This window comes from Malus sylvestris, chromosome 8 (assembly GCF_916048215.2).
Source record: "Malus sylvestris chromosome 8, drMalSylv7.2, whole genome shotgun sequence".
NCBI lineage: Eukaryota > Viridiplantae > Streptophyta > Magnoliopsida > Rosales > Rosaceae > Malus > Malus sylvestris.
This window is the reverse complement of record NC_062267.1, coordinates 8,430,904-8,438,710: the sequence shown is the minus strand read 5'-3', so window position 1 is coordinate 8,438,710 and position 7,807 is coordinate 8,430,904.

Here is a 7,807-nt window from a genome sequence, read left to right as displayed (position 1 = left end):
CCAGTATGGCTCTTGCACATTAGTGTACCGCTGAACGATCAATTCATTGTAACGTCCATCGCATTCCAACGGCTCGTGTTGCACTGGATCCTTGGTCCGGTCACGAGCACAATAGATACGTGTTATTGAGTTGTTCATCGGATCCGGCTCATATTCATCGACGACATCATAATCATACTCATCTTCAACAATCATGTTGTTGAGAATAATACACGTCATCATGATGGATCGAAGAGCCTCGACATCAAACATTCTAGCTGCAGCCCTGATAATCGCCCAACGAGCTTGCAGGATACCAAAACAACGCTCGACATCCTTCCTACACCCTTCTTGACATTTTGCAAAGTGGTTTTCCTTTTCAGTCTGTGGATGTGGCACTGTTTTGACACATGTTGACCACCTTGGGTAAATGCCATCTGCAAGGTAGTATGATCCCTCGTATTGGGTACCATTAACCCAATATGTGCATCTTGGCGAGTTTCCTTCCAGCAATTCGTCGAACACTGGGGATTGGGCAAGGACATTTAAGTCATTCTGAGCTCCTGGAACACCAAAAAAAGCATGCCAAATTCATGTATCAAATGAAGCCACTGCTTCCAAAATTATGCTTTTGGCTCATTTTCTGTCGCCATATGCTTCTTGCCACGCACTTGGATAGTTTTTCCAAGTCCAGTGCATCCAGTCAATGCTTCCAATCATGCCAGGGAAGCCTCGCATCTCACCCTTCCTCAGAAGCCTGCGCATGTCCCTTGGCGTGGGTGTCCGGAGGTACTCATTGGTGTAGAGGGCTTCAATTGCAGAGCAAAACCGCATCAGGGATTCCAGAACAGTTGTTTTTCCCATCCTCGCGATCTCATCCACTTGATCTGCAGATGCTCCATATGCAAGCATTCACAAGGATGCCGTAATTTTTTGCTCGAGAATAAGACCTAGAACATGAAAAGCATCCTCTTTTTGCACAAAGTATGGATCATGGTTGCAAATATCACTCATGATTTTGTTAAACAAATTTCGTTGCATTCTAAAACGACGTCTGAAAATATGATCAGGGAATATGCTATTGGGAATAAAATAATCTTCCAATAGATTTTTACCTCGTTTTTCCCTTTTTCTATCAAGGTTTGCAACACGTCTTGGTTTGGCTATCTGACCCACGGCTTCCATGACACGGCGGGAATGTGAGGCATTCTGCCTTCTATGGTGATCATCCTCATCCTCATCCTCCTCCATGAAGAAAGCCTCATCTCCACCTCCACCTTCCTCGAGATTGGCCAATTCTGCCTGTTGTGCCAACAACCTTTGTTGTTGCTCCTGCAACTGTTTATACACCCTTCTGGAAGAAGACATTGTAATAAGAACTCAAGATTTGAAAACGATGAACAAGGATTCTGAGCTAAAAAGAATGATTGAGCTTGGTGTGAGGATGGATGTAGGGATGTAGGGTTTATATGGACAAAAAAAGAAAGGATGAGGTTCTGGACAATGCCACGTGGCACTTCGTGATTGGTTGAAAATCTTATCGACATCTTGGCTAAATTATTGTAAACCGGAAATGACACGTGTCGTGTTGGGATTGGTCAAAAATATTATCGGAAATGTATCAACAAAATAGTATGTTCGGATAATGACACGTGGCATGACGTGATTGGTTGAAAATCTTATTGAAATCTTGGCTAAATTATTGTAAAACGGAAATGACACGTGGCGTGTCGGGATTGGTTGAAAATCTTAGCGGAAATCTATTCACAAAATAGTACGTTCAGATAATGACACGTAGCGTGACGAGATTGGTTAAAAATCCTATTTGAAATTAAAACTATTTTATTTTTTTTATTCTTTTAGAAAAAATTTAAAAATATTTTAAATGGGCTGGGTGCCAGCGCAATTTGTAGGGATGAAGATCGTTTGTGCCAGCGCATTTTTTCACTAGGTGCCAGCGCATTTTTTTAGGGGTGGAGATGCCTTGGCCTATTACTGTTCATTGGAGTCTGTTACTGTTCACTTGAGTGGATAAATGCGCTGGGTGCTGGCGCAAAGTCCTTAGGGGTGGACTTGCTCTGAGAAACCAAAGCTACAATTAACTTGAACGATATATGTGTTATATCGTCTCAAAACTGACATGAGAAATCAAAGCTACATTAACTCGAACGATATCAAAAATCAAATACCTCAATTTTCGTGATACGCAACAACAAATAACCTTTATTGAAAGTCTCTCCATTATTCTATTTTATTGAAATAATCCAATTTGTATTTACATCAAGCTACTTCTCCATATATGATGACATGTTCTTTATTTTATCATACAAACGTCATAATCGCATCCATTCTTAATTATCATTATTTAAAGATCATTTTTAGATTTATCCGACATTTATGAATGACTAAACAATTTTTAAATTGTATAAATTTTTTTAGAGATGATATTTAGATGATGGTAAAAAAGAAAAAAAACCAATCCCGATTATGAAATTTATACAATAAAATGTTGCCACATTTTCATTCGAGGAAGGATGCATGGCTCCTTACATGTATGGAGCAAAAAATTGTCATAATATATATAGTTTGTGTGTGTTTTTAGTAGAAAATAATATTTCTAAAACTATGTAGTGTACATACACTTTTAGACTCAAATTTAAATTTCTCTTTCCTTAGGCTAGAGTAGTTTAAAACTTCTCTCTCCCTTTCACAACGTACTGGACATTAGGTTGATTTCAATTCTTGTGAATGCGAAATTTAAAAAAAAAAAAAAAAAAAAAAGGAGATGAAAGTCCTAATTCAATCGCGAGAGGGTGATTCATTGTTTTCTTTCTTCAACACCAAATTGAATGTTGATTGTGCGATGGGGTTTGGATTTCAATGGTTGCTAATATAAAATAATACATCTGATGGATTATTTCTTTTAATTAGATTTCAAATTGTTGCAAACTTGCAAACGAAGAGGTTTGATTCATCTCATTTTAAAAAATAAATAAAAAGTCTATTTGGATAAAACCATCTATTACGTGTCGTCCTATCTAACACCCGCCCCCTAATTATAAAGATATATGTTTGTAATTACCCCTAAATGTTTTAAATATATCAATTTCATCCTTTTTGTCTACCAAATCAGGATCCAAAGCATTGGATCCCTTTCTTTCTAAATCTGCCACGTGGCAGCACCCTAAGCAATTTCTCCTTATTCTCTCTCTGTCCCCCCCCTGTGAACTCTTCCTTCTTCCTTTTTCTTTTCTGTTTTTCCTGTCTCTCCCTCTCGGCTCTCACTCATATCTCTCTTCTCTGCACCGCAACACACACACGCACACCATCGCGCACGCGTACGCGAGGAAGACCCATCGCCATTCACCATCTCGTCCTGCTTTCTCTCTCTCTCTCCCTCTCGTTCCCACGACCCCAGAAACCGGAAAAGGAACTCCGGCGAGATTTTTGTACTTTCCCTGTGAGGTAAGCCTCAAATCCCTCTATTTCGTCCTTGAATCTTGTGAGTTGTGATTTAATTGAGTTTTATTTCGTAAATTTGGAGGTTTTAGGATGAAATCGAAGGCGGGTGTAGGGACACCCATTTCTGGCAAGCCGAGGGTGTTGGGGGAGTTTCAGGCCATCTCCGGCCGTTCCTCGACGAAAGGAAGGTATAAAAATACTCCCATTGTCTTGCTCTTCATTTTGGTACCTAGATCAGAGTCTAGGATTGTGCGTGGTGGTCGGCTGGAGCTGTTGAAGCTCCGGTGTTCTCCAGCGAAACCAGGCCTTTCAGGCCGTGTAGAAGCACCAGGCCCTTTGGGCCGTTTGTCAAACCCACGGGCCTTAAGCCCGTTTTGCTTAAGCCTTAGCCCAATCCTTTTAATTGTTGTTTTTATTTATTTGTTAGTTGTTTAGGACCAAAAGGCCTTTGGGCCATTAGGTTTAGGGCCTGTAACCCATTAGTCAAGCCCAAAAACCTTTTAAGGTTTTTATTCATTTTCTGAATTATAAATAAGGCCTTGGGCCAATTATAAAGTGGGCTTTCAGCCCTTTTCCCAAATCCCTTTAGCTTTAGTTAAAACCCAAAACCCCTAAGGCCTTTTCAGCCCAACCCAATCCAAGCCCAATCTGACTTTGACCTTGACCAGTTGACTCTGACTGTTGACTTGGTCAACGGTTAGAGTTGACTTTGACTTTGACCAGTCAACGGTCAACATTGACTTTTTGAGTTGACTTTTTGGTGTTTCGTTCAGGACCTCTCCTAGACTAATTTCGACGTCTTGGACCCGTTTTTAAAGTCCGTTTTCCCAAATTCAATCGTTTGAATATAGTTTGACTAAAGGTACTCCTTTATGTGAATAGGTGCAATTATTAACGGTGATTCCGCTATACCTTTTTGGTACAGCTTTGCACCATCAGTGTACGGTGAGTGGACCCCTTTAAAAACATGTTTTAATAATAGAAATGCATACATGAAAAGCATGATTTAATACTTATGTTTTATGAAGTACTTTATGAGATAACATGCTTACTGAGGCTAGATTGAATTATTACTATTTTTCCTATAACCCATGTTCTTATAGAATATCTTATGGATGACAATATGATATTTAGAACATGTTTAGAACACCTCTTTATAGTATGGATAATGGATGACTTTATACTATGAAGTTATTTTTCAATATTGATATATTCAATGGTTTTGTACTTACCTAGTGGTCTTTTCCGCTACGGGATGTAGGGATAGATTCCGGTCCATCCCGGGCGACGATTTGGTGTTGGCATAGGGCCTGGAGGGTGTTTCCTCTGGCATTTAAGACCAGGGACAGGGAGCCGGCAAGGGGCCTGTAGTGTATTTTCCTCTGACTGTCTGCTCAAAGACGGGGAGTTGGCATGGGGCCTGGGGGTTATTGGACAATTCACTAGTGATTACTATATATACAAGTTATGATTTGAGACATTGCACGACATGCTAGGTTTCGGAAAACCTATGTTTATCATTATATATGTGTTTTCATAAAACCTGGGGGTTAGTACGTTGATAACTGTTTTATTATATCTATATCAAATTGGTCCACTCATGTTTGTTTTACGCCCCCTTCAGGACTTAGAATCGAGGCATACAATCTCGGCATCCAGGCACTTCTGCATTGGCATCTTCGAGTCCTCTCGGTGTGGGACCCATTCCTTGTTCATTCAATTTTTATTTTATTTCTTTTAGTATTCTAGTTAGTCGTATGCTCTGAACACATTCCTTAAATGCATATGCTTTATTCTTTTATATTTATAAGTCTTATTTACTCCTTATTCTCATCATTTGCACTCAATAAATGGCTTTCGTCACCCTCGGGTGTCGGCCAGCACGTGCCTATCCTGGTATTCGGAGAATATCAGGGTCGGGGCGTGTCACTATCTATCAAGTTGATTGTTGAATTGGCTTTTGGGGCCATGTGTAAGACCAATTGAGGTACTAATACTTTGACCACTAGTGGTCATGAATATTTATAGGTCAATATTGCATGTGCAGGATATGCTGCTACCACGAAGAACTCTTCATGTTTATATCATGTATGCAAGAGCCTCAAAGATACTGATAATGTTATGGTTTGAGATCAGTTTTGATATTAAACAAATGTTGGGGTTAATATGTTAACTTATGGGGAAAATTTGTAATATAACTTATAAGTTGTTAGATTGTTTTGCATTTCACCATCTGGCATTCGCAAAGCATATATGCTTTTGTAATTCAGTTGCAATGTGTGGTTGAAATCAATACATAAATTAAGAATTGTGCTTCATCTTATCTTCTCTAATTCCCTTTTCCCCATTGTTGATAGCTGCAAGGTTTGGTTGAGCAGGTCTGGAGGTTTGATCACTAACATTGGTATCACCCTTCGATCCTGGTCCCTCCGTGTATGCCCTGTAAACCCGCTGCTACCCGCTCTGCTACCATGGACGCTCGCCTCTCTTCTTTGGAAGCTTTTTTTGCAGATCTTCAATCTATCATCGCCGATGTGGTGAAGACCTCTGTGCACTCCGCTTTGGAGTCTGATCTTCCCGCTCATCTCGATCGACGCCTTCCGGTGTACTTTGAGTAGTTTCGCCATGAGTTTTCTTATCAGGGCATCGGCGACATTTCTATGCCTCAACTCGTTCCACCTCCTCCACTTCCTCCTGATTTGGATCTACATCCACCTCATCGGCACCTCAATTGGCCGGGTGGGGGGCATCCTCATAGAACTCAGTGGACACAGCGGGTGGATTTTCCCCGTTTTTTCGACGGTGATGACCCACTCGCCTGGATCTACAAAACGGAGCAATTTTTCACATTCTACAACATTCTGGAGCACCAACGTGTGCTCACTGCATCCTTTCATCTGGAAGGGGAAGCATTGCAGTGGTTTCAATGGATGGATTGTCTCACATCTACTCTGGATTGGTTGGCCTTCACTAAGGTTTTTTGTAGGGAATTTGGCCCAAATAAGTTCAAGGATAGTGCTGAGGCATTATTCAAATTGAGGCAAACAGGTACCCTTCGCGATTACGTTGTGGAATTTCGTAGATTAGCCAATCGTACCACTGTAATTTGGCCTATTCTACTTAAGAGTTTTTTTTTTTGGATTAAAACGTGAATTGAAGTTTGATGTTAAGCTTTTGAAATTGGCAACTGTACATGAGGCTATCGCTATTGTTGGGCAATTAGACTCTAAACTTACTAAGCTCAGAGCAACTGCACCTCGAACTTCTATCCTTGTTAAACCTCAACCGCTACTTCTTCCTCCTTCTGCCCCTGCGGATCCTCGAGCTGGTCCTGTGCTTGTTAAGAAATTAACTCCTGCCGAGATTCAATTGAAGAGAGACAAAGGAAAATGCTGGTTTTGTCCTGATAAATGGGTTCCGGGGCATAAATGTGGCCTAAAACAATTACTCATGTTGGATGTTGTTGATTCTGATGCTCATTGTGAATTCACTGATGTTGATGATGTTCCTCCTGAGTTATTGGCAATGTCCTTAAGTGAGTGCTTTTTATGGAACCACTGCTAAACAGTCTGTTCAAACTATGAAGGTTGATGGTGTGGTTCTTGGACAATCTGTCAAGATTTTATTGGACTCAGGGAGTACTCATAATTTCATTGATTCTCGGTTGCTTAAGAAATGGGGTCACCAAGCACAAAGTACTCAAGCCTTTGAGGTTATGATCGTTGATGGAGGAACAGTCTGGAGCTCGGGTTGTTGTAGGGACACTGCCCTTTGTTTAGGAGGGTACAATTGTGTAGTTGACTTATACTCTATTCCTTTAAGTGGTTATGACGTGGTGCTTGGGGTCCAGTGGTTGTCTTCTGTAAGTTCTATTCTTTGGGACTTCCAACTATTGACCATGGAATTTTCTCCTAATGCTCAGCACTACAAACTAACTCACAGCCCATATCCTGCTCCACTTATTCAGGAAGTTTCATTGCAATACTTGGATAAAGAGTTTTCTAACTCTCATTTGGGTCTCTTCCTCTATTCTATTGAGGGTCAGTTCTTGCACCATTCTGCATTATCTCCTCAACAATCACACGAACTAAATGAGTTACTTGGGGCCTTCGAAGCCATCTTTGTGTTACCTTCTAAGCTCCCACATTCTCGGGGTCATGACCACCACATTCCTTTGGTTCCAGGCACCAAACCTTTAAATTTGCGGCCATATCATTATGGTCCTATGCAGAAGACTGAAATTGAAAGAACTACGCAAGAATTACTTGACTCGGGGTTTATTCGTCCCAGCCACAGTCCTTTTTCCTTCCCTGTCCTATTGGTTAAGAAGAAAGAGGGCACTTGGCGTATGTGTATTGATTATCGG